Raw genomic sequence first — 13,615 nt, forward strand, 5'->3', positions numbered from 1 at the left:
GGATTCGAACTGGCGACCTTCTGATCGGCAAGTCCTAGGCTCTATGGTTTAACCCACAGCGCCACCCATGTCCCAACAACTTGGAAAAGAGGAGCAGACAAATTCATGGAGGAGAAGGCTATCTGTGGCTACCAGCCACAGTGGCCATGCTCTGCCTCCACAGCTTCTGAATATCAGTTGCCAGAAATGGCGCTCAGATTGTGCTTGCTAGTTTCCCACAGGCATCATGGTTGGTCAGTGTGAGAACAGGATACTGGACTCGTTGGGCCATTGCCCAGCAGCCAGACTACTTACGTTCTTATGGAACCTCCAGTTCCAGAGGCAGTCTATCTGTGTTCCTCAGTACTTAGAAGGTATTTGGCTAGTGTGGTAACAGATGAGATGGGCTACCGTCCTCAATTGGCAGAGCTTGTTCTGATGCTCTTATGTCCCCGCCCCCCTTTGCCATGGTGTAAATTCTGATTTGAGGTTCCCAGCTCTTTCCAAGCGAGTTGCAGCGTGACCCGTGGCTTCTGTTGATGCAGCAGCTTCTGAATTGGAATGCAGATCCCCGTTTTTTGCTCCAGGCCACTTCTCTGAGGCGATTTCCTTCCAAGATCCACGAATAGACCAGGAATCAGTCAGTGTTTCCAGGCTGTAGAGATGACTTGAGCAGGGACTCTTTTGGAGAGAGAGAGAGAGAGAGAGAGAGAGAGAGAGAGAGAGAGAGAGAGAGAGGACTGTGAGTGCATGCTTCTGGCTTGGCACCCACGCTGTCGACTACGTGAGAATCTGCCCATCAGAGGGGCAGGATCTCCCCATAGCCTCTCCCACCACCCACCACTCCCCGGCAAACCACTCTCTCTCTCTCTGCCGGTACCAGACGCTGCCTCTCCCTTCCTCCTCATTCCTTCCTTTGTAGCCAATGCCAAAGAAGTCTTTTCTTCCTGGTTCCCAGTTGGCACCAGTCCCTCCACACCGCAGGGCAGGAATTTCCAACTGTTAGTCAGCAACTTACCTGCCTCCCTCGTGGCTCCAGACCACAAACTCGCCCTCGGCAGAGTTGACACACACAAATAGCGCTGCTTTTCAGGTTATTTACTTTGTGTGCCCGCTGGAAGCTTTGCCACGTGCCAACCAGGGCCGGGAGCCGCCCTAGACACAGCTGGAGCATCTTCCCTCACCCAACCCCCTGCAAAGAAACAGCTTATGAAACAAAAATGAGATTTTGGGAGGTGCTGAAACAGGAGGGGCATGGCAGAGAGAGGAATCGGGCTCAATGCCCAATTAACGCCCGGGGCGGATCCACAATGAAATGAATGAAACTTGAGTTTCAGGGCCCTGAATCCCCGCCGCTTAAAAAAAAAATAGTGCAATACTCAACCCGATTTGAGTCACATGGGTTAAACGGATTCATTTCTAGTTGTATATATTTCCATAATCCCAATGTGGCGCAGGTGCTGCCAAGGCAGCAGTAAGTTGGCCGTTCTGCTGAAGAGCGCCGAAATTCTTTCTGCATCTCATATCTTGAAAATGAGCTTGCAAGGAAGCTCTCCGGACTTGAATATGTTGCTCGAAAAACCAGGAAAAGAGTATTTTGCAAAATCCGCTTCGCGTAGTATGTATTCTTACCGGTGTCTAAGACGAAAGATTATATCCTGTGGTCTTTTTTAGGCTTTATTTGAGCTTTTTCAACAGAGCTTGAATGGCCATCTGTCAGAGATTCATGAGCTGCAATTCCTGCGTCATAGCGGGTTGGACTAGATGACCCTTGGGGTCCCATCCAACTCGGCCATTATATGATTCTATGACTTAAAAGGTGGTGGGCTCATCTTCCTTGGAGGTTTTAAAGCAGAAGTTGGGTTTCTTCCTTCTAGTTCTGCGCGTGCAGGATTCTGGCAGCTGTTGTTGCATACACAGTTTTTAAAATCGTATTCTTTGGGACACTTGCCCCCAACATCCCTAGAAGGAAAGCTTCGGTTTTCTTGGGAATTGCCAGTTTTATCTTCTTCCTGAATCTTCCAATGTTCAGCTTGCAATCTTGGGAGAGAAAGAAAAACTTTTCTCTGTCCACTCTTTCAACTTCTATCACATCGCTTCTGTTATCAACCACTCTGTTATCAACTTCTATCACATCGCTTCTGACTCGGTGATAGAGTGCAATGTTAAAAACCAGATTTTGGAGATGTCATTGCAGATTGCGCATGGGGCCTTCTGCATGCCAAGCAGCTGTTCTGCCACTGAGCTGTGGCCTAGCCAGAAATATCTGTTCGCACTCTGACTGGTGTTCCGAATGCATTCCTGGGTTCTGGGCTGAAGCCGTGAGGATTCCTTTGTACAGTGGTACCTCAGGTTACATACACTTCAGGTTACATACGCTTCAGGTTACAGACTCCGCTATGCCAGAAAAAGTGCTTCAGGTTAAGAACTTTGCTTCAGGATGAGAACAGAAATTGTGCTCCGGCAGCGCGGCAGCAGTGGGAGGCCCCATTAGCTAAAGTGGTGCTTCAGGTTAAGAACAGTTTCAGGTTAAGTACGGACCTCCGGAACGAATTAAGTACTTAAACCGAGGTACCACTATACCGTCTTTCCCTCTTGGAGTGAACCTCTTGCAGCTCAATAGAGACTTAAAAAAAAAAAAAAAGGTTCTTTTTTTTTAAAAAAAGTTTTTTTAATTCAAAATTAAAACAAAACATATTATCCAAAAGCATATCATCCTTGTCCCCCCCCATTTTTCCTCCCTCCCCCCACCCTCCCATACAAAACCCACCCACCCCCACCACCCGACTTCCCTCAGTTCCAGTCATTGGTTTCTCTGAGACTGCTGTTTTTTGCATGTTACAAAGTTATATAGAATCCCAAACTGTTTAGCTGATAGAGTTTGTGAATGTTTATTCAAAACCTGCCAAGGAGTCCAGTTTGCTTTGTTGCGTCTTCAAATACTTTGTAAAGGGTTCCCATTCATCTTTAAAGTCACGGTTATCCTTGTCCCGTATCTTATATGTCAGTTTTGCCAGTCCTGCATAGTTCGTCAATTTTTCTTGCCATGATTCTTTAGTTGGGATTTCTTCAGTCTTCCATCCTTGTGCTATTAGAACTCTTGCAGCCGTTGTCTCATACATGAAGATGTTTTTCAGCTTTTTTGGCAGGTCTTTCCCTACAATCCCCAACAAAAATGCCTCAGGTTTTTAAACAAATGTTAAAGGGAACATTTTCTTCAATTCATTGTATATCATTTCCTAATTTTTTAAAATTACATTACAATCCCACCACATTTGATAAAATGTCCCTTCCTTTTCCTTACACTTCCAACATATATTTGAACTAGTTTTGTACATTTTCCCTAACTGCACTGGTGTTGTGTACCATCTATACATCATCTGATCAGCTTCTTCTTAATTCATCTCCAACTGCTGTGCCCAGTGCTTTTCATAGAATCATGGGATGGTTGAATTGGAGGGGACCCCAAGAATCATTTAGTCCCACCCCGCTCAGTGCTAAAGACTCCCAGCTAAAGTATCCCGGACAGAGGGCCACTCTGCTTAAAAGCCTCCGCGTTTGCCCCCCTGAGATAGTTCTTTCTCCTGGTTAGCCAAACTCTGCTTTTTTGCTCCCTGGTTGGCATGCCTTGCCTGTGCTACCAGGACGGATGGGTGGCACCCCTTTGTGCCAAGAGCCCTCTGACCGGCGCCGAGGCCACTTTCTGGCCAGCCTTAGCCTGGCACAGGCCACACAAAGCCCACGGAAGAAGCACGCCTCGCTGCAGAGAGCCCGCTCTGCCTGGCTCATCTCCCGCCGCTGGCATGGTGCCCTGCTGGCATTTGCCGCCGGCACGGCCTGCCAGCTCCTGTTTCCCCTCTTGCCTTTTCACGCCCTTTCAGGCGGCCCGGCCCGGCTAAACCCCCTTTTATGTCTCCGGCCGTAGCCATTGTCCCGGGACCGCCCAGCCTTCAATAATGCGCCCTGCCGTGTTTGTACAGGGGGCAAAATTGCTGCCGTGTTGAATTCCTGGCGCGGTCTGCTGCCCTCGGACGCCTCCGCTGCCAAGGACGGGGCCCAGGCAGGCTTTTTCCCACCTGACCAGGGAGGGCACTGTTTTCAGGGGGCTGGCGGAAAGGCGAAGGAGAGGCGGGGGGACGACCCCCCATCCCAAGATCACTGCAGAGGATCTTGGGAAACAGAGTGAGATGTGCAGATATCCCCTGTGGTGGAAGCGCTGAGTCAAGATTATTATTGTTAATATTTCAGTATATTAGTAGTTCAACACAGAAGGAACCTTCAGGGGACCTTCCATTGTGCTCATCGTTTATTTATTTTCAATATCTTAGTCATTGGTCCTGTAAGGATCTTCTGGCATTTCAGTTTAATGGAAAGTTGAGTCAGAGACGACATGATAGACATTTGTAATATGATGCAGGGCATCAGACCCTCCCAAGTGTCACAATTTTCCCAGGACAGCCCCAGATTTACAGAAGCCATCCCAGTTTCTGATTTGATGCCAGAATATCCCACTTTTCCTCAGGATGTCCCAATATTCAAGGAGATAAGTAACTATGCAACCTTTAGAAGACATCTGAAGGCAACCCTGTATAGGGAAGTTTAAAAAATAAATAAATGTTTTATTATGCATTTATATACAGTGGCACTTTGGGTTACAGATGCTTCAGGTTACAGACGCTTCAGGTTACAGACTCCGCTAACCCAGCAATAGTACCTCGGGTTAAGAACCTTACCTCAGGATGAAAACAGAAATTGCGTGGCGGCAGCGGGAGGCCTTATTAGCTAAAGTGGTGCCTCAGGTTAAGAACAGTTTCAGGTTAAGAACGGACCTCCGGAATGAATTAAGTTCTTAACCCGAGGTACCACTGTATGTTGGAAGCTGCCCAGAGTGGCTGGGGCAACCCAGTTAGCTGGGTGGCGTAAAAGGTAAAGGTAAAGGGACCCCTGACCATTAGGTTCAGTCGTGGCCGACTCTGGGGTTGGGGTGCTCATCTCGCTTTACTGGCCGAGGGAGCTGGCGTACAGCTTCCGGGTCATGTGGCCAGCATGACTAAGCCGCTTCTGGCAAACCAGAGCAGCGCACGGAAACGCCGTTTACCTTCCCGCTGGAGCGGTCCCTATTTATCTACTTGCACTTTGATGTGCTTTCAAACTGCTAGGTTGGCAGGAGCTGGGACAGAGCAATGGGAGATCACGGTGATTCGAATCGCCGACCTTCTGATCGGCAAGTCCTAGGCTCTGTGATTTAACCCACAGTGCCCCTATTATTCTTATTCTGGAATAGGGTGTCTGTATTTTCACCGGCGAAATGTTGGCGGGTATGAAGGCATACCTGTTTTTTTTGTCCATGGAGTTTTCTTGGCAGGGACGCTGGAGCGGCTCGCCGGTTCCTGCTCCAGGTAGATCACGTTTAGTCAAAACTCTCCACTATGACCCGTCCATCTTCCGTGGCCCTGCACAGCATAGCTCATAGCTTCTCTGAGTTATTCAAGCCCCTTTGCCACAACAAGGCTGCGATCCATGAAGGAGACGAGAGTGCCTGGTGTGCTCTGGTCCATGGGGTCACGAAGAGTCGGACACGACTAAACAACAACAACAACATGAAGGCATAGAGAGAGTGGCAAGGGAAGAGCTTTTCCCTCCCTCTTTCATCATGCTAGAACTCAGGGAGATTCAGGGAAGTTAAAAGGAAGTCCTCCATCATGCAGCGCAGTGTTGAACTGTGGAACTCTCCTCCACAGGAGGCAAGTGATGGCTGCCAACTCAGATGACTTTTAAAAAGCGGATTGGACAAACTCACAAAGAGGGCTATCAGGGGCTACTTAGCAATGCTTTTGGAGGCAGCTATGCTTCTGACTTGAGAGGCAGGGATGGCCACTAACTTGGGATGGCTTTAAAAATGGAGGAAATCAGTATGGGACAACAGCTGCTCAGATGCTTTTAGCCCAGGGATGGAAAGAAAACAAAGTCCCTACCAGAGCGTTAAACTGATGGAATACGCCGAAATCGCAAAGCTGACTGGAAAGCTCAGGAACCAAGTGGACAAAAAAATTAAAACAGAATGAGAAAAACATTAGGGTTTATTTCGGAGACCACTGTAAGAAGATGGAAACATTAGCAGGATTTTAATCTCAAATGTTATGGATAACTTGGATTGATGTAAAGTATAGATTATTGAGCGCCAGGAACTAACAGTAGCAACAGAGAAAACATGTTCCCCTCTTTATTTTCAACTTTCTTGGGCACATGAAACTAACCACAATTACCTTGAATTTCTGCTTAACCCTCAAGAAAGAAGGGCATTTTCGCTGGGCAGGTTTAATTCAAATCCATCCAACCTCCTTTGGGGAAGGTTCTCAGGCAGGGTGGAAGGAGAAAGAACTTGCCCAGGTGAAGATCACCTGGTAGAAACCTGATGGTTTTCAATTGTAAACTGTATGCTGATCTCCACCAGCAAATTCTAGATCAACTCTGCATCCCGAAATGGAAACCAGAGTTGGAGGTCATACATTTTCTATTACTGGGGAATGATCAGGAGTTCACCAAGTCAGTGGCTAAATATCTCTATTTGGTTTTTTGTCATCGAAATACACTGCAGATGTCTGATCTCCCTGGAGACCTAGAGATGTGACGATAGACTGCTCTGCCTCCTTTCTTTTAGCAAATGTTTTGTACCGCTGGGGAAATGGTAATTCTGTATTGATTTGTTTTGGATGTTTGGATGTTTGTATGTGATGTTTGTATGTGGGACACGGGTGGCGCTGTGGGTTAAACCACAGAGCCTAGGAGTTGCCAACCAGAAGGTTGGCAGTTCGAATCCCTGCGACAGGGTGAGCTTCTGTTGCTCGGTCCCTGCTCCTGCCCACCTAGCAGTTCGATAAATAGATACCACTCCAGTGGGAAGGTAAACAGGGTTTCCATGTGCTGCTCTGCTTTGCCAGAAGTGGCTTAGTCATGCTGGCCACATGACCTCGGCTCCCTTGGCCAGTAAAGCAAGATGAGCGCCGCAACCCTAGAGTCGGTCACGACTGGACCTAATGCTCAGGGGTCCCCTTTACCTTTACCTATTCTGCATGCTTTGGGCTGTGCTTCTAGTTCTCATGAGGGAGGCATGGCAGAGCTACCTTTATGTGATGCCAATAAAAGGTTTGATGATGATGATTAGGTGATAATATGCAGATTTTAATGTTGATATCAAGACCCAGCGACTGGGTGGGGCTAAGTCTTGAGATGCAGAGTCATCTCCTTTGACGAATAAGTATTTGGATTGTTATAACTTTATATTTGTAAAATCAATAAAAAATAAAAGCGGAGGAAATTGGCCCACCAACTTCCCTGAGCCCTGGTCCCTAGTCTGCCACATTGCGCGAGCTGCTCCGTGTCCCTGCAGGGGTCAGAGGTAGCAGCGGTGGTCAGCTTGCAGCCTCTGGCCCCAGAGGAGGGGGGTGGGAAGAGCAAGCCCCTTCCTTCCTTCCTGGCCTGGAGGTTAGCAAGCCCTCGGACTGCCGTGGGAGGCAAGTGATGGGGAGATGAGCTCACCGCCTCTCCGTCTTCTCCCCCTTCCTCGGAGATGACTCTGCTGCTCAGCAATGTCGGGGAGGTTCTTGCCAGGAGGTTGTTGCAGCTGCAAGGCAGGAGCAACGGGGCTGGGGGGGCTGGCCGGAGGTGGAGGGGCTCTCCTGTGTGCGCAGTGGACAGGGGCCAGTTGGCCCTCCAGCCGTGTGGCTGCTGCGACGCCGCTTTTGGCCCGCGGTGGACGTGAACTCTCGCCACCTCCCTGAGCTGCTCTGCAGATGCACGGCCTTGCATAACAGACCCAACATGCGCGCGCACATAACAGGGTCGCATGACTACCGCCACAGGGCTGACTCGCTGGGTTTCTGAGACCCAGCAGGGTCGGAACTGGGGTGTGAGCGAGCGGTGGATGTGGCCCCCGCAGTGCTTTTTGTGTGTGTGTGTGTGTAACCACAACAACTCCCGTTTTGTGCCAGACGTGTTCTCAACCGTAGCGCCTTTATTCCCTGAAGGTATCTCTTGTTTTCCGCACAAAACAAAACACCTCTGGTCATCGAGTGAAATGCAGCAGCGGCTTTCTTGAATGGTGCAAATTTGCACCTCCCTTTTCTGCATTGGGATGCGGGTGGCGCTGTGAGTTAAACCACAGAACCTAGGACTTGCAGATCAGAAGGTCGGCGGTTGGAATCCCGACGACGGGGTTAGCTCCCGTTGCTCGGTCTCTGCTCCTGCTAACCTAGCAGTTTGAAAGCACATCAAAGTGCAAGTAGATAAATAGGTACCACTCCGGCGGGAAGGTAAACGGCGTTTCCGTGCGCTGCTCTGGTTTGCCAGAAGTGGCTTAGTCATGCTGGCCACATGACCTCGGCTCCCTTGGCCAGTAAAGCAAGATGGGCGCCTCAACCCCAGAGTCGGCCACGACTGGACCTAATGGTCAGAGGTCCCCTTTACCTTTACCTATTCTGCATGCTTTGGGCTGTGCTTCTAGCTCTCATGAGGGAGGCACGGCAGAGCTACGCCGAACTTCTGCCAGAAAGAGCTGAACTCCTTCAGAAGGCAGAAGACTCTCCTTCATTGTAGGTTTTAAAAACAGATTTGCTGGAATTCTTTAGCTGTGACTCCTGCGTTGCAGAGGGTTGGACTAAATGCCGTCAGGGGTCCCTTCCAATTCTGTGATCTTGTGGTTCTATGAACTGGCTGCTCTAGGCTCCATCCAGCCCTTCAGTGGCTCCTGATATTTGATCACGCAACGCTGTGATGCCTTCAAGGTTTATCCCAGTCATAAGGACTAGAAACTTGAGTAGTTAATGAAAGCAGAGTCCGAGGGAATCCCCACTTGCACCGTTTGACTGGTGATATTTCCATCTATTCTGCCCACTTCAGCAGAAAGGTGATGGGAAAACCAGCTTTCAGGAATGTGCCATTTGTAATCCAATAAACAGACTCCTGCTTTTGCTCTGGAGAGGCTTCCCCCTCTTATCTGTGTTTGCTCAACCTGAACAGCCCTCCTTGGAGCAATCTGCTTCCTGGCCTCCCGGGTGACTCAGAAAACTGCCAAGAGAGGCAGTCGTGCTGAGCCTGGAGCAGCAAAAACCTGAACCGGGCGCTTCGCAGCGACCTTCGATACAGAGCAGATTTGTTACAGGAAAAGCTTTTGTGCAACCAGAACCACTTCGAGAGATGCATGGAAGGGTATCCTCAGTTGGCCGATATATAAATATATTTAGAGAGAGGGAGAAATTGTAAACAGTGGAGTCAGAAGTCCAGGAAAAGGAGAGCAACGCAGCCTCTCACATTCCCGTGCGAAGATCCGATGTGTACAGAATAAGCCCTGAGGCTGCACGAAGCAGCAGGAAACTAGAAATGCTGTCGTTTCCGAGCAGAATCTTACACTCGTAGTTGTGGGACAGGAAGCCCTGGTCTCTGCTGAGCCCTGAACAGGTAGCGTCAAACTTGGGGGCAAATTCTAGTTTTTCCTTGGAGACTTTTTAGTCAGATCTTTTTTATTACGAATTGACGTTCAAACATTAAACACCAACATCATCATTTAGGATTCCCTGAATCCATCGACTCCCCTCCGACCTCCCATGGTTACCTCTATCAATCTTTTTTCAACTGCTTCTCTTATTTTCTCTATTTTTCTTAACGAACCCATCTTACCATGATTTTTGTACACTACAAGCGTTACTCAAATCCTGCCAAAGTTTTTAGCTGTTTACAGTGTTCTCCTAAATACATTATAAATTCCCCCCACTCCTTCTTAAAATTCTACTCTTCCTGGTTTCTGATTTTTGCGGTCAGTTTCGCCATTTCGGCATAGTCCATCCTCTTCTTCAGCCATTTGTCTCTGGTCGGGACTTTGTCTTCTTTCCATCTCTGTAGTATCTGCACTAGGGATGAGAAGGCCTGGGAAAAAAACGGAAAAACTGAGGGGAGGACCCCAGATCCCCCCCCCCGTTTTTTCTCCAAAGCCATTTTTCCCCAGAAAAATTGTGGGGAAAGTGTGTGGAATATTCAAACTATATTAAACTGTTGTTTTCCAATTTTTCCAGAAAAAAACGGCATTGGAAAAAACCTGGTTCCTCCTCCCAAATCCCCCCCCCCCCCGGTTTTAATCTGCGCTGGAGACTTTTGTTGGGAAATGGTGATAAGAACCTAAGAACAGGCTGGTGAATGAGGCCAAAGGGGGCCTATCCAGTCCCTGCATCCTGTTCTCACAGTGGCCAATGTGTAGAAAACCCATAAGCGGGATTAATAACAATTAATAACAATGCTTTGTCCATGGCCTTCTATGTTTACAGGTACAGCTGCTGCCTCTTGTCGCTCTGGTTCCAGGAACGGGTTAAGACTTCCTTTATCTGTCTTGGCACGTTGCAAACCACCCTGTGGTCATGGGATGAAGGGTGTTATATAAATTTATTCATAATACTAATTTGAAGGGCTTTTTGCCAGCTCAGTCATTGCATTTTAAGCTACTCCCCCTTCCGGAGTCCACACTGCCTTTTCTTTGCCTCATGCCATGTTCCAGCGGGCGCCGAGAGTTTATTTTAACGGTTCAGCCGGCTGCTTTTATTCTTGCGCCCCATAACCGGCCCGCTGGAAATCTTGTACTGGCAAAGAGTGAGGGCAATCAGTCTTTTTAATCAACGAATCCACAAGGAGGAGGATTTGGGAAACGCAAATTGTTGTTCTGGGACAACAGCAAACTTCCTGCTCCGGGTCCTCAAGATTACAGTGGTATCTCGGTTTTCGAATGTCTTGGAAGTCGAACGTTTCGGCTTTTGAACGCCGTAAACCCGGAAGCAAATGCTTCGGTTTTCAAACATGCCTTGGAAGTCGAACATGACACACGGCTTCCGTTGAGTGCAAGATCTGGAGGCCTAGCTGTCGGCTATTGAGTTTTCAGTTTTCAAATGTTTCGGAACTTGAACGGTCTTCCGGAATGGATTATGTTCCAAAACCGAGGTACCGCTGTATACATATCTTTAATTTTTTGCATTCACCTTCCACTTTCTTTCCTCTGAGGAGCTCAAGACGGCGTACGTGCTTCTTCCCACTCCTCGTTCTATCCCTACAACAGCCCTGTGAGGTGGTTAGGCTGAGAGGCAGCGACTTGCCCTAGGCCACGCCCAGCGAGTGTCGTGACCCAAGTGGGTGGGTGGGTGATTCGAACCCAGGACTCTCCCAGGTCCTGGTCCGAAACTCTAACCGCTACACCACTCTGCTGTCGTTCAGCGTGAGCTCGCTGTGCATGGGATGTAGCGCACAAACACACACACAGTTGGGCCCTGCATTCCACTTTCCTGTTTATAGCAGCTCCTCGATTCTCTGTTCCTTATCAAAGCCTCTCCCAAGTGACTTGGCTGTTCCCCAGTTTGTTCTTCCAGGCGACTTGAGCACCCTCAGCTCGGCTCCTTGACTTCAAGCATCGCCCAAGGAGGATCTTGGCATCCTGGCGTCGCCCGTTCTGTCTCAGTCCCCTTGATGCTGCGGCCCGGAGACCCTTTTCTCCGCAGGCGGGCACCAAGAGGGGTGGGTCTCTGCTATAGCTTCATTCCCTGCAGTCTGGATCAGAATGGGCCTTTGGCTTGATTGGTCCACAGGGCTCTTCTCATGTCGTACCTCCACTATCCATGGCAGTATACCCTTTAATGTCAGTTTTGGGGATTCCCAAGTTGCTGCTCTGCTCAGAGGGTTTCTTTTGGGGTTCCTTGTTGGCTGCTGTGAGACGAGGAGTCTGGACTAGACGGTGCCCCTGGGCCTGATCCAGCAAGCTTGTATTATATATATAATTTTTTTAAAAAAATGTAAAGGTAAAGGGATCCCTGACCATTAGGTCCAGTCGTGACCGACTCTGGGGTTGTGCACTCATCTCGCTCTATAGGCCAAGGGAGCCGGCGTTTGTCTGCAGACAGCTTCCGAGTCATGTGGCCAGCATGACTAGGCCGCTTCTGGTGAACCAGAGCAGCGCACGGAAACACCGTTTACCTTCCTGCCAGAACGGTACCTATTTATCTACTTGCACTTTGACATGCTTTCGAACTGCTAGGTTGGCAGGAGCAGGGGCCGAGCAACGGGAGCTCACCCGGTCGCGGAGATTTGAACCGCCGACCTTCTGATTGGCAAGTCCTAGGCTCTGTGGTTTAACCCACAGCGCCACCCGCGTCCCTTTTTTTTTTTTTACTAACCACCAAAACACAAACAGTGAAACCCCCCAGGCGGCTGATACATTGGGTATACAATATTCAATAATATACATATTCAATAATAACATATTCAAATTAACCATATGTACACTTCTATATACCTTAACGGGGACGCGGGTGGTGCTGTGGGTAAAACCTCAGCGCCTAGGACTTGCCGATCGTATGGTCGGCGGTTCGAATCCCCGCGGCGGGGTGAGCTCCCGTCGTTCGGTCCCAGCTCCTGCCCACCTAGCAGTTTGAAAGCACTTCAAAAGTGCAAGTAGATAAATAAGTACCGCTTTATAGCGGGAAGGTAAACGGCGTTTCCGTGTGCTGCGCTGGTGCAGACTCGCCAGAGCAGCTTCGTCACACTGGCCACGTGACCCGGAAGTGTCTCCGGACAGCTCTGGCCCCTAGCCTCTTAAGCGAGATGGGCGCGCAACCCCAGAGTCGGTCACGACTGGCCCGTACGGGCAGGGGTACCTTTACCTTTACCTTTTATATACCTTAACACTCCTCCTTCCACAAGGTGTATTTAACTTTTAACATTTTAATTGCCCCAAATTGTTCAAACCTACTCAAATAATTCAATATCTTCTCAAACCAATCCTCCTCTTTCTCACTGACCTTAAACCCTTTCATTCTATGTATCTTCACAGTTAGGTATTCTAAAATGATCATATTATTCACTTTTTTCCTCCATTGGTTCACCCCTAGCTCTTCTGCATTTTTCCAGTTACTCCCAGCAAGCTCTTATTAGATCGAACCACTATCAAAAGCAGTATAGCTCTAAACACCAGTTGCTGTGATGCATGATAAGAAGCTATGTAATTTGATATATCTAAACGTTAACCCATCGTGTCTGCTCTGATTAATTTGAGGTATTATCACTGTATATATACAACTGGCAGATATTAGATGGGAAGCCCCCTTTTTTTTGTTTTGGGTTTTCCTTTTTTGCCCTTAACTTAGCTCTTTTTGTTTTTAATTTTTTCTGAACTCCTCTGTCCTGGACTGATGAGGACATACACGGAGAGGTGACAGGTGGGTGATGAGGGGCTCTGTGTGGGAGACAGGGGAAAGAAACAGGAATTCCCAGGTGAGAGCTGGGAATGTCTGCTTTTCTGTACAGTGGTACCTTAGTTTTCAAACATCTCCGTTTCGGAACTCAAACGCTGTAAATCCAGAAGTAAATGCTTCCATTTTCGAACGTGTCTCAGAAGTCAAACTATTTCCGCTGCGTGTATATGTTATTTTTCCTCAATTTTCTCTATTACATTTTCCGACTTCCCTTTGCGTCTTGGTTTTTGGAACTCGAACGGTCTTCCAGAATGGATTATGTTTGAAAACCGAGGTACCACTGTATATGGATAAAGGATATGGCACAATTGTGATGAGAGGGTTTTTATATCTTTTTTTTCTTCTCTTGCCTTTTG

General features: G+C 48.4%; 1 protein-coding gene across 16 annotated transcripts in view; it reads left to right on the plus strand.

Moving 5' to 3' along the window:
- Positions 1–13,615, plus strand: part of HSPG2 (heparan sulfate proteoglycan 2) — a 230,985-nt gene that overhangs the window by 30,807 nt on the left and 186,563 nt on the right. The window lies entirely within an intron of this gene.

This window comes from Podarcis melisellensis (assembly GCF_964234715.1).
Source record: "Podarcis melisellensis genome assembly, chromosome: 8".
Taxonomy (NCBI): domain Eukaryota; kingdom Metazoa; phylum Chordata; class Lepidosauria; order Squamata; family Lacertidae; genus Podarcis; species Podarcis melisellensis.